At 34.3% G+C, this 24631-nt stretch overlaps 1 protein-coding gene across 1 annotated transcript in view; it reads right to left on the bottom strand.

Annotated features, from left to right (window-relative positions):
* Positions 1 to 24631, bottom strand: part of LOC126966492 (BMP-binding endothelial regulator protein-like) — a 109831-nt gene that overhangs the window by 26764 nt on the left and 58436 nt on the right. The window lies entirely within an intron of this gene.

The following is a 24631-nucleotide window of genomic DNA, read 5'->3' on the forward strand; positions in this document are numbered from 1 at the left end:
CCAATATACTATGTACAGATACAGATAATTACTACCTTCTACTGTCAGTAATTAGCTGTCACTAATATAAAGCTTAGCAGTCCCAATATATCCGATAAGACATTCTTATCGCCTTATATTGGTACGCGTGAATTGTAATTTCCATAAAAACTTCTATCGCTGGTAAGCTATGCGTCTTCCCATTGACAGACAGCAAGTACGGATAAGGTGAGTAACCGTCGATAAGTTTATTGGGACAGAAAAGTCAACGATAGTTACCATTTTTATCTCAAGTAGGTCACGACTGAATATTAAGGACAGCCGTAAGCCATAAAATTAAATTAATTTTAAAGTTTAGCACTCTTTTCTCAAGTGCTTTTATTTGACATAATAAATTCATTGAAGAAGTTAAAAACACCCAAAAGAAAAAAATACCGTAAAGGTGTTTCAAATTAAATTGGGGAAAAAATTTACACATAATTTACTTCTGAAAGCTACGTCTGTTCTGTAAGGTTTATCTCAGTTTTATCTAATACAGTTTTTGTTTAAAAAAATAGAAAAACTCAAATCGTAACTGTTTTTAAGTCGTTATGATATTATCCGAAATTATTAACAATAATCGCTTCAGTCAGCTCTTGTTTTTATAGAAGTTTGAAATTTTATTTGAGCTCATTACAGAAATAGATGAGACCAATTTATTTCAAGTTGTAGTAACTAAGGCTACTTTATATTATGCCTTAGGCCAGGTTTCCACCAAAGCGGTAAAGAGAGGAGACGAGAGGAGATTAGCCTACTACAAACATCTGACGTCTCCGCTCTGCCGCGCCGCTTGCTCGCTAGCGGTACAAAATTTTGGACATTCCATATAAAAATGAGACATCTCCTCTCCTCTCCGCTTGATCCATTTCCACCGAAGCTAAGCGGAGAGGAGGTGTGGAAATAACGAAATCTGATTGGTTATCAAAATTCCTCTCCTCTCCGCTTTGGTGGAAACCGGGCCATAGTTATGAAATGGAATTAGGGATGCGTACTAAAAAAATAATGCAAATGATATCAATATTATTTTTAATGACAAAAGCACCACGCAACTGAAATCTATAAGAGTGAACTCGCAGACAGCAGTTCGTATAGAGATCTGAAAATGTTGGTGATGTAATAATATGTAACAGAAACATTTAGTTCTCATCAACGCGCCAGTGTATTAGCATAACTCTTCATTATGAATTAAATAGAGCGATGTGTTGTGTTAATTGGACGGGTTAGCGACTCAATGCGTGTGAGACTGCATCGCTCGATAATTGCTTAATTGCCAACCAGACGATGATATTCAATCTCATTTCCCCTACTTTTGTGTCAGGCACTTAACTTTTAAACCGAATAATGGAATCATTGACAGTTCGATCAAACGTCTAAATTGTAATACTTACAGCGGTTTCCAATACACTATCTACAGAAAGAGATAAATTACTACCTTCAACTGTCAGTAATTAGCTGTCAATAATCTGAAGCTGTCCCAATATACCCGATAAGTCATTCTAATCGCCTTATATTTAAACGCGTGAATTGCAATTTCCATACAAACTTCTATCGCTGAAAGCTATATGTATGATGAGTTACTGCCGATAACTTTATTGGGACAGAAAAGTCAACGATAGTTACGATTTTTATCTCAAGTAGGCCACAACCGGAGATAGATTGTATATTGGGAACGTCCGTTAGATAATTATATAAATTCTAAGTCGACTTTGACAGCTGTGCACGTCGACAGAAATAGCGGCGGACGGCTAGCCTCTATTTTCATCGCCCAAACTGACATGTCGACTTATTAGCCTAAATAGACATGACATCCGAATCATGGTCGGCACTCTAACTGGTCACACATCACTGAACAAACACCTATTTACAACCAGCGTTACGGACAGTCCTAGGTACAGGAGCTGCTAGCCGAGGATGAAGCGGTCACTCATGTAATACTGAAATGTACTGGAGTGGCCAACCAACGAGAAAAAACCTTAGTAAATACAAGTTCGCTCCAGAAAGTCTGAGATCACCCCAGGAGTTTTCTGAACTTCTGGAAGGAGCCGGGCTGGTTGGAATGACTAGCCAACTGAGAGGTCTAATTGCGGAAACAGGAGCTCCTTACCAATACCAATAGCTTGTATATTCAGCAAACGCACGCAAACTAAAACAAAGTGACTGACACGAGCGTCCATAAAGTTTGGTAGAATTTAAAATTTGTATATTTAAACATTTTGTTATGCTTTTAAAGTGACAACCCTCACTTCTACGATTAATACACAAATAAAATATGAAAACTAAAGTTTATGAACGATGCGGAACCCACGACCTCCGGCGTTCCGTGTCAGTGCTCTGCCAACTGAGCTAACCGTTTGAGTGACATATCGTCATAAAATCTTGTATGCTTTGTTCAACTCTGAAAGATTATCAACTGTGAAGTAGAACCTGCATACAAGATTTTATGACGATATGTCACTCGAACGGTAAGCTCAGTTGGTTAGAGCACAGGCACGTAACGCCAGAGTTCGTGGGTTCGAGTCCCGCATCGATCATAAAATTTTGTTTTCAAATTTTATTTGTATATTTAATCCCAGAAATGAGGGTTATTACTAAAAAATTGCAAACTGTTAGAAGATGTTAAGTCTCAACTCTCAATAATTTCATGAACTACAGCGTTGCTCAATAATTTTATGAACTACAGCGGGACTGCTCCGTGGACTAGGCATAAAAGGTATTTACTTTCTCAAAATTGATTCCTTTATGATTATTTTTCATGTCATTTCTAATACTATTACCGCTTTAGAAACAAATGTCGCTCTGAGAGAGAATACTCGCGTTGATCAAAGAAAATACTATAGGCACTGTTTTTGAGAAGACCAACGTCGTGAAAATACCTCTCAAGTTTTTTAGGTTTCAACTTTACGCCTGTTTGTTGTTCGCTAATGAACTGCCTTATAAAGTTGTAAGTAGCACAAAAGGTTCTCTATTTAGCGGCTGTACCCACTAGCCGTGGAGTCACGAGTCATGCATATTATTCAGTTTACGAGCATCATTGAAGGCCAAGTCCCCGGCTGCGGTCACGGCCATACACAAATTGGGACGACACACAGCTCCGCGTTAAAACGTGTGATAGTGTACAGATTTAAATAAATATTAACCGCTAATATTGATTTGTCTGCGATCTTTTGTGTTTATAAATTGAATTCTTCGCTTGTTCAAACATTAAGTAACATTTTTTGTGTTTATATTGCTCGTCTACATTTTGCTAGATTTTTTAAATATAATCTTAGATAATTTAGACGTGTGGTGTGAACACGTCGACAAAAATAGCGGCAAATTGTTAAACTCTATTTTCAGCACGCACGCACACTAAAACCAAATGACTAACTTATCACGAGTGTAATACGGTGCTTGTCATGCACACAACTAATAAACCTGGCTTTTTGTCATGCGTTGCTTAACAGCAAGAGGTTCTAGACGTATAAATAATCTAAGTTGTTCTATTACCAATACTAATCGTGCTATTAATCACGATTAGTTTTTGAGTACCGTAAGATATTTCAAACATGCCTCTCACCAGAGGGAGGCTCAGTACCTATAGGATGTCGTTTAGATTCTACAGTTAGGTCCTACAATTTTGAGAAAATAAATGCTATTTAGTCCATGAAGTAGTCCCCCTGAAAACTTGCTCTGAAAAGGTCTTGAAATGTCGGATTTGATAAAATAATAATAAAAATGTAACTGTTACGCAAAAACTAATGTAAGTTACAATTACACGCGTTTTAATCCTTTAAAAAGTTCAGCAATTTTTTTCTTGATGTGCTGGGAGTTTCTAGTCAGTTCTTCTCCCCATGTCTAAAGCCCCTTTACGAACTGATGTAGCTTCATGATTTTACCAATGTGTTATGTTATTGTGATACCTTATGGTAAATTTTATTTATATTCTGTACTATTCGTCGTATTTGTTGTTGTTTTAAAAAGTATTGAATGTACAGATTATTATATAGACACAAAATTACGATTCTATAATGCGTATCATAAAAAAATTATAATGTTACTTTAATCGTTAATCAAGATTCCGGAATAGGTTGCACGAGGGCAGCGCAGGACCGATTGTCATGGCGATCTATGGGAGAGGCCTTTCTTTATCAGTGAGCAAATTAGACTTAACATCTTATATCTTAAGGTGACGAGCGCAGTAGTAGTGCCGCTCAGAATTTTTAGGTTTTTCAAGAATCCTGAGCGGCACTGCATTGTAATGGGCAGGCCGTATCAATTACCAACAGCTGAACATCCTGCTCGTCTCGTCCCTTATTTCCATTAAAAAAATGGTTGGGCGAGTATCGAACCGGAGCTCCATGTTGAGAGTTAAAACTTTGATGTTAATAAGAGCGAGGCGTTATATTTTTAAAATCTACTATCAAAAGTTAGCATGAAAGAAGTTGGGTCGAGAGTTTTATATACATTTGTGTGTAATAAAAATATTGAAAGCGTCTTCACGTGTTTAGGGAGTCGTGTCATTAATCATCATCATCATCACCATTACTTCAGCCGAAAGACGTCCACTGCTGGACAAAGGCCTCCTCCAAAGATTTCCATGATGATCGGTCCTGCGCTGCCCTAATCCAACGTATTCTGGCGATCATGACCAGATCGTTGGTCCATCTTGTGGGGGGCCTACCAACACTGCGTCTTCTGGTACGTGGACGCCATTCAAGGACTTTACTGACCCAACGGCCGTCTGTCCGTCGAACTATGTGCCCTGCCCACTGCCACTTCAGTCTCGCAATCATTTGGACTATGTTGCTAACTTTGGTTCTCCCACGGATCTCCTTATTTTTGATTCGATCTCGCAGGGAAACTCCGAGCATAGCCCTCTCCATTACCCTCTGAACGACCATGAGCTTTCTCATGAGGCACATAGTTAGCGACCACGTATGCGTACCGTAAGTCATCACTGGCAACACACACTGGTTGAAAACCTTCGTCTTCAGACACTGTGGTATGGTGTGGGACGAGAAGATTTTACGGAGCTTCCCTAAACATTATTTATTTATTTATTAGCATCGCCAACACAATACTCAATAACTAATTACATTAAATATATTATTGCTCTTACAGGCAACGATCATATGCAAAACATACATAATTTTTGAATTTTAACAACATAAGAAGTAATACTAAGATACAATTTAATACAATTATATAATAAAATACAAGGCAATTATAAATAAATATGAACAAAACTTATTTTACTTAAATACGGCAGAACTAAAATAATTACATTTAATAAATAATTTTTGTTGAGCAGCAAATTATATTCCTGTCTAGCAACATATCAATTTCCGAAGTTTATACCGAAAAGCACAGAGCTTGTCATTATAAATGTCTAAATAAACATTATACTGAAATATAATTACGTATAAATTATTAGTAACAGATGCTTAATATATGAGCTAAAAACATTCAATTTAAGTACTTTAATTTTATTCGCTGTGTTGTTATTTATTAAAAGTACTATCTATCTATATATATAAAAATGAATTGCTGTTCGTTAGTCTCGCTAAAACTTGAGAACGGCTGGACCGATTTGGCTAATTTTGGTCATGAATTATTTGTGGAAGTCCAGGAAAGGTTTAAAAGGTGAATAAATATGAAAGTGTTCGGAATTAAATAATTTGTTTTGTATGGACGAGAGTGAGAATTTATTGACGCACGGTTTGACAGTTATGCTGTGAAATAATTTCATTACAACAACAGGGTGCATATATTACGAAAAAATTCTTGATGATATGAAATATTATTGACAAATTAATAAAAAACATTATTTTATTTATTATATACAGAACAACGTCTGTCAGGTCAACTAGTAATGAATATAATATTGTAGTTCGTATATTCTCTTGACAACTAAAACCAGTTTGTTGTGTGAAAGTTGATGTCGTTATTGTTACTGAAAGAGTAAACTTTACGAAACTACTACTATACTATCTGTATGTATAGTGTATGTATCTTGTATTCGGTGAAAACCAGTTTTTTATTACACTATCATACAAACAAAACTGTAGAAAAGGCCTTTTGGCGGTTCCAGGAAGAAAGGACATAGTTAATCCTTCATAAAAATAGTGATTCCTCTGGTGATCACTTTAAACTAGGTGATCAGTATGCTCGTTTGTACTCCTTTTCCATAATACAACAGTTCCAAAAGAACACAAAAGTTCTGAGGGAACAAACATTACAGTCGAATCAGGGAACCTCCTCCATTTTTGAAGTCGTTAAAAATATTGTACCTATGTACATTTAAATAACGCCTATCCCTAATTCTTATACATTGACCTGTGAATGTCAAAATTATATATCTTACCACGTAACCGTACTTCGGAAATGTTGAGCTTAAATGAGAAGAAGCGATAAGAAACTCAATATCTCCTTTAAATCATTATTTACTGATAAGAAGTTATTAAGTTCAGTGTATGCATTAATTCACACATATTGTAAATAGATGTCAGAAAATCTGTCTTTTAGTCCCCGGTACGAGGGAGAAAAGTGGCCGATTCTCTCTCGGCAAGACGACTTTCATCCAGGTGGGTAAAAAACCGTTATACGCACCACGTGAAATAAGTAGGACATTGCCACTCACGATTATCAATATTCCGCGGGTGAGAATGACCTACTGTACGCCCAAGATGCGTAATATACTATTCCTTACGGCCTATCTTTCGATTATTGATCAGCTGCTTTTAAATTTAAAAAAAAATATTGAAGCAGGCATTACTTTGCGGAAATCCATAATTATCCAAATGTTTTGAGTTTTCTTTAGTGTTAATTCCGCCAATATTTGTCTTTTAAACAATTCGACACGTGTCTGGCTCATTTGATGCAGTCTTGTGCCATATTTTGGCGAGTCAACATGTCCTCAGGATGCCTAGTACAGGCGAAACACATGTCGAAAAGACAAATATTGGCGGATTAACACTAAAGAAAACTCAAAACATTTGGATGTTTTTTAATTGTTAATTCTAACAACAAAGGTACAAATGTAAACTAAGCTAAAAGAAGAAACTTCAATTTCTTAAACTTATCTATCTATTTTCACCTACTAGTAAGTAATGGCCAGTAGATATATTTAGTTGTAGATCTAATAAACGTAAATATCTCGAGGGCTACTTCAAAGAGATGCTCCTGAAATTCGGCTGAAACATTGAAGAACAATAAACAAAGTGAGTAAATGACCTCGAAAACGTGTAAAACATATTTCACAAAAATGGGGCATTGTGTATTTATGAAGATAAACTGAAGATAAAAGAGAGGCTATCGTCGACTGTGCAACTACGAATTCTGAAGTTCTTTGGTCACATCTCCAGCAATTAAGGATCAATTGAGCGGTTGATAGTGCAGGGCAAGGTGGAGGGGAAAAGAGCGAGAAGACGCTCACCCACGCGATGTACGGACCTTATCAAAACAGTGACCCAGACACAAGTTGTGGAGTGATCCCGCAATGCTGCAAACCGTCAAAAGTGGAGGAGCATCGCGAGGGAGGCAGTGCGACCCATAACTGTGGAGACCAACGGCGACTAATGTTGCGTCATCTTGGCAACCACGACCACTCTGACAAGAGTGAACGATTGAGAAGAAGAAGTGTATTTATAACTTAGTTGGTGCATCCACAGAAATATATATCAGAATGTAACAGAATGTCTATTGAATATTTATATGAATTTATGTATGTTTGCTGATAACTCAGGCTATACCGATTATGCATAATTTGGGGGTAAGGATTAGATTAAGGATTGGTCTCCGCTGCGCTCCAACTAGATACCGCATGCGTAGTCGCAAAATGCGGCAATACATACTAGTATTAATTAGCACTCAAACAATGTGTGATGTTGACGTGCCATATGTTATGTTAAACTTTGATAATATATGAAACTAAAATGCTGGGTTTTGTAGTAAAACTTTGTAAAAATAACACATATCACCAGTAAGTATTTTGTATTTTATGAATATCAATGTAAAATAACACGAAGCGTATGTTACAAAATTTTAAAGATGCCATTGAGTGTCAAGATGCCACGCACACAAGCATTAATAGTTGCCGTAATAAAAAAGCTATCGTTCTTAGGTAGTACGGAATCTAGTTGGAGCGCAGCAGAGACCAATCCTTAATCTAAGATTGGAAATAAAAATAATTATGGGTCCCATATCAAAATAAACACTATCCTATCTCTCAAGTTGAACTAAACTGCACCCCATTATAATCCCTTCATTAGTTTAGGAGTTCACTGGAAACAAACACCAGGACACTGGATTTATATGTATTAATCAAGATGTGTGAGTATTCGTCACTGATTTATCATTATAATTATAAATAAATAGCCTCAATTATAACTTAATAAATGATTACATTATTATTGTATTCATTATTACCTATATCATATATTGTTTTCTATCATATTATTTCATGTATGATTTTCTCTATATTTTTCAAATTGATAATCAGATCACAACAGTTCTTTTTAACAGTACTATGTACAATTATTGTTTATTTAATTAACTTTCTGCTTATATGATATGAATGATTTATCATTATTGTATTACTAATAGAATGTACAAGTACACATATATCAGACAGTAACACATTATCTGTTCGTCTCTCTGTCTACGGAATTTAAGTTATCAATAGATGAATAGTTTGAACATGAGACGACGTTACGTGAGTTGTCATTCGATGACATTAAAAGGGTGATTAATTCAGAGTCAGTTGGAATAGAGGAATAAGCATCCATTGATAGAAACTACATTTATTGACTCAAGAATTCGCTAAGTAATAATTTAAATTGACGATATTAATAAGTGTATGAGATGCTTGATAACAAATAACTTGTAAATTTTATCCTAATACGGTTAATGAACTTCGATTTGTTTTTTGTGTATTATTTTAAATAAAATTTTATGTTCTATTATTTTGATGTTTTATTTAAGTATAACTCGCTTTTTTATACGCTTTATATTAGCTTCACCTGTATGTTTGTATGTTTGTAACCGACTCTTTTGGGCGCGATTTTGACCCACTTTAAACGGCTAGATTTCGTTCAAACTTTGTAGATTTATCGAGGACCGATGACATTACACTAATTTGATAAAATTATTCAATTTTTCAATTTGCAAAATATGATTTTTTGTTAATTTATCTAATTTTCATCTATAGTCGATAAGGCAGGAATTGATGTTAAAGTACTTAATAGTTATAAAAATACGCTTTTATAGAAAATTTAACCAAAAAATTAAAAATAAATAATAGTTAAAAAAAACTAAAAAGCACGCTTTATATCAAAAATCAACTAAAAAATAGAAAATAATCTTACTTTTTTTTTACATTATTTTCAATTTAAATTTATTTTCTATTTTTTAGTTGAATTTTGTATACTTAAAGCGTGCTTTTAAGTTTTTTTAACTATTATTTATTTTATATTAAATGGCTCCGTCGACTGAATGTCGACGATTCGGCCAACGTCAAAGATGGAGAGATTTTTTATTTTAATTTAGCTGATTGAAGTATATTAAGAGCTGATTAAAAGGAAATGATATAGGAAATGAAGGAAATGAAGAATAGGCAACAAGAGTAATAAAAAACCCATAATATTAACTACCTTGTTATAATATACAGAGCTACGAGTGATGTCTTCTGTTATAACAGGTAAATGTAAAGTGACAGATGTCATAGAGGCGGGGTTTGACACATAGATAAATGACAGCTATACAAGCGCCACGTTAATACATTTTGAATGTAGCATCAGATATAATATTTTGCAGTTATCTTAATATTAATTACTTGATGCGAGAACTTTGGATCTTTGAGAAGGTCGCCGGGCACTGTACTATGAGTTTTAGCTAAGTGATAGTTTACAAGGAGAAGAAGTGCTATAAGTAGAAATAAGGCGAATATTTATTTTAACATGTATGATGGATGGATGCATGGATGATGGTAATAAAAATTAATGAGATATTTCAATGTTTGCTTCCTCTAACACTTGTTAACAAAAAAATTAAACCGATGAAAAAATGAAAAACTAAAAATAATATATATTTTTAATTAACCTTGATAAATAAGTTTTCAAAGTAATGTAAGTTAATTTTAGGTAATTATTTAATATGCTTGTTTGGCGCCGCAATAAAAAGTATTTTATTTTAATGTGTAACGTTCGAGTTAATCAAAGAAAATACAGCTTTTAAAATAGCTACCTATCTAAGTGGCAATGAGTTTAGTAGAAACACTTGAGGGTATTATTTTTTTCTATCTAGAGCCAAATAATGTTTCAAAATGCTTCTATGATTTACCCGATTTTTTTAAAATTTTACTAAGTGTGAGAATTAGTTATAATATTCTTAGATAATATAGAAATAAATAGCTATACTTATTAATAATATTATTTGTATTATCTGTATTCTTACTGCTAAATATTATTTTGTATAATAGTTATTTATTTTATATAAATCATTCCTGTGCCCTTGCAGGGCATCACATATTGTCTACGTACCAAATATACCATCCTATTGTAAAAATATAACTGGCAATAAAATATTTTTGATTTTATCTGAAAGGTATTACACAAACCTCACGCTGAATGAGCTTTAGCACAATTGCAGGAACTGAGAGAACACACAAGAGACTGACAGGTCTAAAACTCATAAACATCAAACATTAAAACTAACTAAAATAATAGTTGGATTTTTTCAAATTATTTTTTTTTCAAATTAAAGGAAGAAAGAAAGAATTATCAAAATTATCAAAACTATTCTGTTAAAAGTTATACGTCATACATAAATAACATACGCGTCGACTTGAAAACCTCTTCCGTTTTTTCGTCGGTTAAGGATGGCAATTAATGACAAGATATAGTAACGAACGATAAGACAGGCGTGTTCCTCTGCTCTTACGGCCATTTTCAATAACCTATCCACCCATAGTTTAGCTTACTAGACGTAGACAAATCCATCTTTTTACGCTTACTTACCTTTCAATAACCTATTGACAGATAGCATTGGACAATAACTATATTGGACATAACTATGGATAGATAAGTACTTGTCATTAAACGGTGACAGCAATATATCCGTAAGTTAAACTAAGGGTAGATAGGTCATTGAAATCGGCCGTTAATGAATAAAAAAAATGTGTGGGTTATAAAAGTAATTCAACAATTAAAATTAAAACGTTTTCCCGATAAATGTAGGGCACTGTAGGGCACTGCTGAGAATTTAAAATTTAAAACATAATACTTAAATGTTAGATAATTAATTGCTCTTGCTGCTAAACAACCAATGAAAACAGGCCAGGTTTATTACTTTAGTGTGAAAGACAACGTCTTACACTTGCGATTTGTATGTTAACTTTGTGTTAGTGTGCGTGCATTGCTCAAAAAAGAGGTTAACGGTAAACCTCAATTTTTTCGACGTTTTCACAGCTGCCACAGCCTATCTAGATGTATAAATGATGGAATAATTTAATAATAGAATAGTTTTGTTTCAATCTGCCTACCTATAGGTAAATTAAATAAAAAATAATTTTTAAAAACATACACAAAAGTCACAGAAGGTTACGTGTGCCTTATAGATTTGGTGTTAGTTTGCGAGGTAACGAAAAAATATTGATCAAAGGTTTATTCGTAGTGCTGAACGCCTAAAAGCCTTTGCCATTGCCCCACAAATGACTTACTAACTCGACTAAGCCGAGTAGTAGGTATATAAAATTTTAAACATACAGTGTTAGTTCATAAGTATGTGTGCGTCAAATTGAGCAACAAAATATTGCATCTGTTATCCTCAACAGGATGTAGTTGAATTTTTACAAGTTGGTTCAGTTCCGATTAATGCATTTTTGAACACTAGGTATGCCTGAACGGTAATCACCGGGAAAACTTGCCTTTATCTAAGAATCCACTGCCCATCCGCCAAACTGTCAAAGATCAGCATTCTTACAAATAAACTTGGAATAAAGTTATACCTGAAAATAAATCAAGGATATGCAAAATGTTTACAAATTTTGCTTATCCCGTGTTTATTTCCAAGGCTGCTTGATATTTGGAAAACTACAGAATTATGTTTGTATTGACAGTTTTATTATTTATGTTATACTTATTCTCAGGTATAACTTTATACCAAGTTTATTTATAAGGCCGCAGCTCTCTAACTATTGTGTTTTATGAGATACAGGCCCCTGAATGAAGACAGGGGGGATGTTAATGCTTCGGGAACGGAACCATTTAAATCAGAAATACCGTAAGACCAATATTTTTTGATAGTTTATAGAATATGAACATAGCACAACGGCGCCGTGGTATCCAACGACTTACAATATACTAGCGTAAAAACGAACAAAGTGTGCGAGAGAGAGGAACATCTGTAACGGAGACACAGCAAGATAGAAAAGGTAAGCGAATCTGTTGTGATTGTAACCGATTTTGGTTGCCAAGTCGTAAAAAGTCAGCCACGCTTGACATTAGCTCGTTAGTATTTTGAATATTGAATCACGAGTGAACGCACACATTGGCAAATCAAAATTGGTCAAACATTCAGTTCATATATACGCTAGTAAATTCTAAGTCTATGATCGTATCTACAAAGTTGTGTCGTCATTCGACTAAAAACACGCTGTTTCCGTTGAAATGATAAAGTCCAAATACTTCCGGAATCCTTGTGTGGTTTCAACATTCGCTTATCACTGCACCATTCATTAAATCATTCCTACATTTTATAAACTAAAAACATATAAATCATATGCCGAATACAATATTTCAACATTCATAATATAGGCTCGCTAAAGAAGTGTTATATTTTACCACTCGCTAATATTATTATCGGAAATTTTAGTGGCGGTGTCGCTAACAAAAAATTAATGAAACTTATTTATATTATTTATTAGAAAACTATAAAAAAACATCATCATCTCTAATATACGTGTCATCGGCGAAAATAAATCCAAGTTCCGTATTAATGGCGACTGTTAACATAATATTCATTTTAAAACGTACTTTATTTCCACATTAGCATAATGGAATAGCAAAGCTCAGACTGCTAGGAACCACTATTTGTGTGAACGATATTAACCATGTGGGTACCTAATGGATAAAAACGCATAAAAACATATCATGTTTGAAGAATACATGAGAGACATTTATTTTCTCAAAATTGATTCCATAAGGGCTACATTTCACCGGGACACCACGGTGTCGCAACCAGTCGAGCCATCGTGGTGTCCGTAAGCTACCAAACTAGACATCATACATACACCAGAGTCATGTCGCACCACCAAATTGGTTGCGCAACCAAACAGACACTAGTTGAGTAAATCCCTATTGAGTTTTTATTTTATGAAAAAAGGGACGAGACGAGCATGACGTTCAGCTGATGGACATTGATACACCCTGCCCATTTCAATATAGTGCCGCTCAGGATTCTTGTAAAACCCAAAAATTCTGAGCGGTACTACAATTGCGCTCGTTACCTTGAGACATAAGATGTTAAGTCCCATTTGCCTAGTAATTTCACTAGCTACCGCGCCCTTCAGACCGAAACACTGCCGTAAAGCCGTAATGTGTAGACATTAGTCTACACATTACTGCTTTACGGCAGAAATAGGCGCCGTTGTGGTACCCATAACCTAGCCGGCATCATGTACAAAGGAGCCTTCCACTGGTGCAGTTGTATATATTTTATTGGTAGCGGCGACTGGTTTCACCACCGTGGTGTCCGGGCGAAATATATTAAAAAAAAATACCTCTTGGTAATCAATGTCTGACGATGACAATAATTTTATCATGTAGATATTCATTTTATCATATTATTGTTTTGTCTGGTCTACAACCATTATCGATATACTTCTTCCGGGTCCCATTCTTTATTTCTGAAGGTCGTATCCATACTTCAAAGTTTTTGTTACGTTGGTCACTAAAGCCTTCCAGTCCTTTGGGTCCTCGGCTTTCCTTATTGCGGTCGTTAGTGGAAGACGAGTGAGTGTCTTGATCTGGTCCAACCAGCGACTGGGCGACATCTTTTGCCCTCCATCTTGCCTATGACAACGGTTTGTCTAAATAACTGGGAAGGCATCGGGCAATATTGCCAAAATACCCTAAGATCTTTTGATAGCAGATTGTGGACAATCTATTGCCAATGCGAAAGACATTACAATGATTTATTAATGGATAATGTTTGAAACATGAATTGACCATAAAAGTGTATACCTACATTTGTACCCTAAAAATTAAAAGATATTTATATGATAAATATCTCGATGTTTTATTGTAATAATATTGATAGAACATTTCAAATATCAATTAACAAAACATAAAAATCAATTCATTAGACACCAAATCTTATAATATATGTAAATGTACCATTAATTACTTTAATGACGTTGTCGTAACTATTCCATCTTCATACCCGTTCTGAAATTTTAAATAATAATAATGTTGAAATATATCTAATTTGTGTTGTCGTGTGCAGTCCAAAAAACCTTACAACAACCTTTGCCCACTATTTTCTGGTCATAGTCGTCCCACCTTCGAAACTGTCTATATCTTTTTCTATCTCTTGTAGTTGTGTAAATGCAAGGGTTTAATTCTACATTACATTAGTCGTTTTCTGATAGTGTTGTTTTTTTCAGATTATCTTTTTTATGAAAATAAGGGACGAAACGAGCAGGACGTTGAGCTGATGGTAATTGATACGCCCTGCCCATTACAATGCAGAGCCGCTCAAGACAAAACCCAAAAAAATCTGAGCGGCACTACAACTGCGCTCGTCACCTTGAGACATAAGATGTGAAATCACATTTGCCCAGTAATTTCACTAGCTACAGTGCCCTTCAGATCGAAACACAGTAATGGTTACTTACACATGTTTGTTACCCATAACCTAGCCGGCAACCAATGTAAAGGAGGTAATAAAAGGTATCTGACATAAGATCTTATAGAAAATTTTAAACTTTTTTTTAACAACATAGCATACAGGTGGCAGGTGGTTGTATGTGAGCACCGCGGCCCATATTCTCACACCAGAGGAATCACAGGCATAGCCGACCTTATAGAACGTCCAATAAACTAACATAATATGAATTCGAAAACCGAAAACAGCGGCAAAAACAGGTGGAATTCAATATCGTGGTGAGAGTCAACGGTTTTTACTTATCATAAGTTTAATTATAGAGACTCATTTCATAAGTATTATACCTACTAATATGAAAGGAAAGCCACGAATGGTTTTTGTATACGGTAATAAATCTCACTCTACTTATTTACATAAAATATTAAAATATTCAACATTTTGATGTCCTTGGGGGAATACTCCGCCCGGATGATGATAAAAAATATGATTATAATAATAAATACATAACAGACACTACGGAAAGATTAAAATTGCACAATATCCTTTTATACGTAAATATATAACTCCAACAGGCAATTATTATCTTCAATAAACTGTTCAAAGTACTTACCGTTTCACTTTTGAATTGGACAGTATTATATTAGTGGAATATAGAACACACAATTTGTTATATTTTTAAAGTGATAACCCTCACGTCTAGGTTTAATACATAAATAAAATTTGAAAACAAAATTGTTTAGATTTACAAGAGGGACATCTCAAGTCAATTTCCTAATATGCAAATATTGGGGTTGAGCAGGTTATCAACTTTAAAATATATCCTGTAGATGAAGCCACAACCTGAGAGTTCAACTCTCAGGTTGTGGCTTGCTTGTGTCAAAGCATACAAGATTTTATGACGATACGTCACTCGAACAACCGTTCGAGTGACGTATCGAGCTGACCAGCTCAGTTGGCAGAGTACTCGCACGGGACGTGAGAGGTTGTGGGTTCGTGTCTAGCATCGTTCATAAAATTTTGTTTTCAAATTTTATTTGTGTATAGAACACACTTTTTTTGACCGCTTAGGTTTGAGAATCTGTTATATGCATCACTTACTAAACTCGCAATTATTTTCTTGCGCCCATTCTTCTCAGGTCTGAGGCAGTCTCTTTTGAATGGGTGGTAGTTTTTGACGTTCAATAAGTGATTTTAAATCCTATTTTGAATAAAAATATTTGAATTTGAATATTATATGCATTAGTGTCATTAACAAATTACTCATCAACGTATTATCACAAATTTAAACTTAACGTTTTTCTTTTGAATTGGATAATACTATAATAGTGCAATATATTAAGAACATACACTTCTGACCACTTATTTTAGATTGATTTGAAAATCTCTTATGTCTATACATTGCTAAATGAGGAGCAATGATTATCTACATTAGTGCACAAACAGATTAACTCTTCAATCTACTGTTAAAAAATATTTAACTTTTCTTATTAACATATTATATTTCAGACTGCGGAGTATGGATGAATGTTTAGAATGATTTTGATATTAAAATAAGAACATAAGTTTGTTTTTTACGCCATTGCTACAATCAACATGAAGTTTCATGCTACACAGGAACAGATATCCCGAAATTTTAAAGAGTCTTTGTATTCTTCTCATTATGTGAATGTATGGCTTCACAAACAACTAAAGTACGTCCGTCATGATGAACAATAAGTAGACAATCTGTTAGAACTGATGAAATCGTAAAAAGTGCCTTTATACCCTTTCCCTGTGGACAGAGTGGAAAGCATATTCGGCAGGATGGAATGTTAACGATATCTGTAAATTATCCTTATATTTTATAATTAATAAATAAAATATTACCATTTTCTGTAGCTGTACCCAACGTCGGTCCTGTGCCCAACCACAACATAATGGACAAAGTATCCAGCCAGTCCTCTATGGATAGTTCCATATATTTTTCGCCCCATAATACACGAAACATGTCATTTTGTTGCCACTTTTCCAAAATCTGTAGCCCCTTCCCATTAAATTTTCCTGTACCCTCTCCCTTATTCTCGTGGGTTTAGTTTTAGTTACTTATAGTAGGATGTTTTTGATGACCCAATGAAATCGCAATTTAGATTTTGCTTTTATAGGTATCATTTATCTTTACAAAAGCATGTTTGAATAGAGAACTGGTTTGGAATTTTCGACTTCTAACAATTCAGTTTTCGCTTCTTTATTAGGAGTAACCTTTTGCAATGGAAGAATTTTAATTGGAGGAACATACAGAGGTGGATGGTTATTCCAAACTTATATCAACAGCATCTGAACTACTTCTAAGCATGATATTAGTATCGTCAGTATCGTCGAGTAGATCGTCGAAATTAAGTTGTTCTCCTTTATTTTGTTGTGTTTGTTCATCAGTATAATCGTTTTCATGATGATCACTGGTGACGTCACATGGGTGTTGAGTTACCGCAGTTTTATTACTGATTTTCACAGTGACATTCAATTCAAGTACTGGAGCGTTTCTATAAATAGCAGCCGGTGAGAAATCTAAATTTATAAACAAATGTTTATTGTATGGGAAAATACTCGCCTTTCTGAGCCCACTAGTGGCATTTCGAACAATTGTACTTTTTTCTATATCAAATATTGCTAACCTACTACCGAGATGATTCTTTTGAAAAGTATCGAGGGCTTGCTGAAAAGCTACTTTTAATGAACGGTTAAGTGGCAATAGTGGCTAGAATGTGGGGAATATGACAATCATTAAATGTATTTCTCGTCCTAAATTTACAGATTTTAAGCTCTTATGAGTACCATGATTATCCAATATTAAACGGGACATGAGGTCTTGTTTTCAAAAATGTTGTATTTTATTTTGGGATGTCGTCACATTATAAGCTAATTGCTATACACTTTTTTCAATAACCTCAATTGTTTTTCCTAATACACTTGTTCATCATCTAAAAACAAGAACAATTTGAATTTTCAATAGGATATAAAAATCGAAATCAAAATAATTAACGCGGGCACAATGGAAACTGTTCCATCTTGCCTTAAATCGCAATATTCCATCTTGCTCAATGTTGACAGCAATTATATTCATTATTTGTAAATCTTTTATTTTTTTTTTTCCTGTTTAAATATCAGTTTACCTAATCCATCCGTAATTTGGGACTTTGTATGAAACCTGCATAGTAATATAACTTAGGTAAAAATAATAACACTACAAAAATTCAATGTTTGCGTAACATTTTGGTACAAAAATTAAGTAAATTGTACACGTTGTTCCGTGGTCCGAGCGCGACTGAATCACCGCCGTCATTCGTAACTTCGTAAGATACAAGATGGCTGCGTGTCTTGTGTGCGTAGAGAGTCGGGCGTTAAGTTGAACGGCTTGGGATATGTAGGTAGTTTCCATGTTGCCTATTACATCCATCCTGCCCTATCATTCCCCTACACATTACTTATCTATTCTATGAGATCTAATTTTCGTATAATGCAAAATCTGCATATTTCTATCAGGCGTCCCGCTGCATGATGGCCTGCAGAATCAGATTGCTAATGATATTTAATGAGATGTTGGTATGTGCTTGTAAAATGTAATTGTATCTAGGCGAGTAAATGATCTTGCGAGCCAGTCGGGCGTGCGCAAGGCCGACCGCACACGCACTGCGCAGGCGCATACTGAACGCGTGGCGCCCGTGGCCCGACCATCTGTCTATTTCAGTTTTTGCTCAAGACACGCGCTTTATGTTCTCAGTAATCATATCATAGCCACATAATATATTAGAATTGTTGTATATATTTTCCTTGAAAAATATATTCCGGTTTCTGTGTCAGAACATTCTATGATAAATATTTAGTATCAATGCATGTTGTACGTAATGTTTTTATCACATCAGAAATTTCATTAAATGAGTTCGTAGATTTATATTTGCCATAATGCTTTAATTATAGAAAATACATATTGCCTTAATTATAATATAATAGGTGCTTATTAATTAAAAACCGACAGAATGCTTCGGAAGAAGTACCAGAGTGACATGATAACCCATCATTAAGCGATCCGTGTCCAAAACTAATACAATCATAAGGCTAAGATAATATCGCTATGCGGATGTCATCAAAAAACTTTAATATGTTTTCGATAATTTATTATTATGTTATGTAGGCACCATAAAGCAAATCGCATTAGACAGCCCTTGAAATCTTCGTTGCAAATGTGTATAGCAAGATTTTCAAACTGATTTAACGATTTAATTAAAAGCATTAGCATAATAGTAAAATATATGAACAGTGTTTGATGTGTGGCATATAAAAAATCAACTTTGCTATAGAACCGGTGGGACGACATACCGCGCGCGCGCTCACTACAAGGCCTTGTTGGCACCTGTGCTATGAGATCGAGCGAGCTCTCCAATCACCCACTTTCACGTTCCAAGCCGATCGCAACGTGCAACACCATTTACGTACACACACCATCACAAACTGGTAATAACATAGGCCCAACTCAACATTTTCTACAACGCAACTAATGCCTACGATAATTCCAAAAAGTACCACAACCATATTGTACCCAATGGCGTGCTGAACTAAGATATCGTAACTAAAATAAGTTATTATTATACATATTTTTTTTAATATATTTAAATCCAAACAAGGTCACAAAGTTACGAAACAAAACGAATATTAGAAACGCAATGGCAAAACTGTAGGATCATAATAATAACTCACATTGCTACAAATTTTACTAAAGTAATTGATTCTACTATCTTTCTTACCTGTTTGAAAGATAATGAAAATGAAATTTTTACACAGCAGTTTTTTCAGTGTTTTGAGTATCGAATATTAGTTCTTTACAGTCTAGTTCCTACTGGGCTGTATGGTGTACTGGCCTTTGCTTTTTGGCCCGTTAGTATTATTTTACAACAACAGCACCTAGTCTCAAAAGCATTTATACTGTATTGAAGCAACTTGGCTATTTAGATATACCTTTGTAACTCAATGTTGGTTTCTACATCATGAGCTAATATCACACTTTAATAAAAGCGGAAGCACAAAATACAAGTTGGTCCAAGATGCGTGTTAAAATGGCCGACGTCCTTCATGATGACGTGTTGTCACTGTAATGTCACTTCGACAGATGATGTCACTATAGTTAATTTTGAAGTTGCTATATACGGATACTATATATTCCGGATAACTGTATCCGTATTCCGGATACAGTTATCCGGAATACGTATATCCAATCGATCCTCTATTTCCACGACCGATCGTCGTGGAAATCTTTGGGAGAGGCCTTTGTCCAGCAGTGGACGTCTTCTGGATGATGATGATGTTAATATAGTTATTCTTAATAAGTTAGTATCCACCCCTACTTTGTGGTTATACATTGTAAATTATTATTACATAAAAAACATTTGTGTGGTAAAGGTTAATACAACATAGATAACTTTCTTAATGATACCACAGGTTGGGAATGGATCGAACGCCCTCGGGCTATTAAATAATAAGTTTTATTGTACGATAACTATATTGTAACCAAATATTTAATAAAAAACAGCTCGCTGAGTTTCTTGCGCCCGTTCCTCTCAGGCATGAGGCATACTTTTCCGAAAGGGTGGTAATTTTTGACTTTCAATAAGTGATATTATTATAACAATATTTTTTAATTTAAATTTAAATTATTAAATAACCACTTATTTGCTAAAATGGTTTTGATGTTTATATAAATACATATTTATGTCATTTCCAGCTAATAACAGAAACGTCTGGACCAAATTTAGTTTCACTAGCATATAGCTTATATTAAAAGAAATAATTTGGTTTATATATAATTAAAACGGTCAAGTGCAACGTCATAACCATAACTTAAAATTAACTCTACCTAAAAATGGTACTCGCGGAGAAAGATAAAAATCCATGAAATTGTGAACGCAATCTAAGCGAACGATGTCAGGGGCTGCCACTTGTAAATAAATGTAGTTAATAAACAATGAATAAATGTAAGGATAGTCCTTCAATGTCTGTCTCCCATAAGACATTACAACAATTACATTTTTATAAAAGTACAGTTTTATGCAAATCATGGGCACTATAACACTAGAAAAAAGGCATTGCTTGTAACTAATTCTAGTAGGCTTCAAAAGATACATAATAGCTTTAAGGGTAAATGTCTACACTTTTAAAATAAAGTCCCAGCCACTGTTCAGGCATTATCTATAAATAAATTTAAATGTTTATAAAAAAATGGCTCTGTCGTAAATCCTATTACTCCACAACTGAATATCTAAGTGATTGAACAGCCTGGGACTAGATTATGATTATTTTATAGCAATAGAAATGACTGTACAATATTGTATATTTATATTGAAAAGAGCGCAAAAAAACAACGCTGGAAGAGTTTCTTGCGCCGCTTCTTCTCTCTCAGAGCGCTATTTGTTTCCGAAGCGGTAGTAGTATCTAGTATATTAGAAATGAAATCAAAAAGAATTCTAAAGGAATCAATTTTGAGTAAATAAATGTCTTTTATGCCCTCAGTATACGGTACTTGACCCAACAATTTTCAACTGGAGATAAAGTACAATTTATAAGATATTAATAGACACGTCTATATACGACCGCGATCTGTGTAAAATATCTTACAACAAAGCAATAGCGTTTATCTCTATCGCTATAGCAGCTAAGGTTTGCGTGTTGCGGCTCAGTTAAATTGTCACAAAGAATTTTTTATGTCACGCAAATTAATATTATATAATATTATATAAATATTAAAACATTACTCTGTACTGAAAACGAAAGATTACACTGTACCTACCATTTTACGTGCACGTACTCTAATATCACAGGTTTTTATAAAAGCATATAATCTCAATAAAAGGCATGTATTTTCTCAAAAATGATTCCTTTAGAATTATTTTTGATGTCATTTCTAATATACTAGATACTACTACCACTTCACAAAAAGAAGCGGCGCATTAACCTCTCCCATATACTATCGTATATACTAGATACTTATAAAATAGATATATTACCTATAATAATAAAAGACGCTTTTCTTAAATAATCTAACCCAAATCATAGTCATTATAATAACTTTATTTTTTCCCAAATATTACAATAAATAATAGTATAACAAGTTAAAAATATGTTTCTATAAATTATTAATTACTTACATAGAATACAGGCAGCAAAGCAAACTAGTATGAACTGTGTTTCAGCTGTCAGTGACTTCTCGGTACCAGACATATGCCACACGCCAATATTTATACTTATGATTGTACAGATTCTTCGTGTACACACTGTTAATACTGTTAACATAAACTTTAAGTGCATTAACTTAAATAAACGGTAAGCAATCGAATTGTCGGGGAGCGCTAGCTCTGTGAAAGGCTGGATCACTTGGCGTTGCGTAGAGACGTCGCTTCATTATGTGTCTTTTACCGCATTTATCACGGGGAGTGTTCCGAAGAGCTGTTTAACCTGATTCCTGCTGCCGAGTTCCACCTTCGCACGACACGGGACAAGTTAGGATATCATCCCCACCATCTGGATGTGTGGCGGTCCTCCACATTGCGGTTTTCAAGGAGCTTTCTTCCTCGTACTACGAAGCTGTAGAATGAGCTTCTTTGTGCGGTGTTTCCGGGACGATACGACATGGGTACCTTCAGAAAAAGCGCGTACACCTTTTTTAAAAGGCCGGCAACGCTTTTGTGATTCCTCTGGTGTTGCAAGAGAATGTGGGCGGCGGTGATCACTTAACACCAGGTGACCCGTACGCTCGTTTGTCCTCCAATTCCATAAAAAAAAAGCAACTGAAGTACTAGGACTTATATAAAAGATCTTTCATCATGTATGTTTCATGATTATACTCTCATTTGTTAGAAGAGGTTACTAAGATACCCGCGACTTCGTCCACGTACATACATGACTGAGAATATAGTGCTTATAAAAAAAATCGCAATATTTTTTAGATAAGGGCCAAGTGTTTATGGAATAAAACTTAGAAGACTTAATTAAATCTATCAAGGAGCTTTTCCCTGATGAAATGAAAACCTCTATCATTTTATTTATATAGATTCATTTAAAGCTTCAACATCATAAAATGGAAAATTTTAAGACTTGATTTCCATGTCCGTATATAATAAAAAAAAACACACAAACACACAAATAGATATTGTGTTTACAACACAGTTGCTTTTAATACATTTGTTCGTAAATCGCGGTAAGTGTCTTAAATTTTTATATAGTTTTACGAAAGAGCTGTAATCAACTTGTCGATAAACGACATGGTTCATTAAAATAAGCGGTGTCCGGTAGCTGAGAGATACTATCGACTGCTTACTTCACTGCATAAAAAGGCTAATGATAGCCCGGGGTCAGTCCTCTTGCTACTGCGTTCCGCACTCGCTTCCGATATACACTGACACCATAACGTAGAGTATTGCTTACACACAAACTGACCTCTAAATGTACAACCTACTTACACTATCTTATTACTTCTCTAATCAACATTAATGAATCATGTGAAATATACATCAACGGCGTGATTTGAAGATTATACTTATACCTGACAAAAAAGTCCATTAAGTATGAATTTTAACGATTAATCTTGTAATGGGCTTTCGAATTCCGCATAAGTCAATCGACGAGGTGAGATCGGCTGGGAATCACCACAGATATAGTGTAAATACATAATATTATCTATGGTCGCACTTTGTTGGCATCTGTGTAGGTTTTGTTCTTAACTGTTATACTTAATTTTTAACTTTTATATGATTAAACAAAGCTTGACTATTTTTACGGAAAATCTGGGCGTTTTCTCTGCAGCATTAATAAAATAAAACCAAATAAAACAAGCCTTTATTGCTCTTACTAATAAAGACGGTTTTTATTTCTTTTGCTATTTCATTCTTGTGATTCTCTCAACAGTTTTTCCTTCTCCAAATCTTTAAGGGGAATGGTTAAAATACGATACTTACTGCATTATTTCTTTTGCATTTTTTTAAGCGATTGGATTTACCAAGTATTTTGGAGTGAAATTTGTAAGCGAATGAAATCGTATTAAATATGAATTTTTGAAAATCGTGAAAATATGCATTCAGAAAACTATATACCGTTGCGTACCCATTACTTATGTCTATTAGTATTAAGGTTACGTAATATATTTATGAAATAACTTATTTTAATGTCTAGGCAATGAACATTGTAAAAATAAAAATAACTATAATTTTATGAATGTATTGAACAATTGTCAGAATACGTACGACCTCTAACCGCAAAAATTAATATGAATTTCAGGATACTGAAAAATAATTAAATTTTTGGCGCTAACTAGCGTTAAAGATTGCTCTCTATTCTATTCTATCATCCCATCACTATCTTTCATATTTATTTTTTCTTTTCTCTGTCAGTTTTCTCTTTGCACTATTATAATATATTCCAAACTATCCGTGTACAGCTTTTAATATGGATAACAAAGTGTACGTTTTTGGATTAATAATAACTTTTTATAGGACATACAACTTATAAATATTTATATTTTCATACTTAAGCCTACGATAATCTTAATATATTTAAATCCAGTGTTCTGATGTTTGTTTCCAGTGAACTCAAACTACGCAAAATACTAAAAAAGGATTGTGTAGTTTTTGGAATTAAAAATATTTGGAATAATATTCCATTAAGGGTATAAAAATCGCTTCATCAATCTTAATTTTATGCTTGGAAAATTGGAATGATAATGGGAAATAAT

This window comes from Leptidea sinapis, chromosome 10 (genome assembly GCF_905404315.1).
Source record: "Leptidea sinapis chromosome 10, ilLepSina1.1, whole genome shotgun sequence".
Classification (NCBI taxonomy): domain Eukaryota; kingdom Metazoa; phylum Arthropoda; class Insecta; order Lepidoptera; family Pieridae; genus Leptidea; species Leptidea sinapis.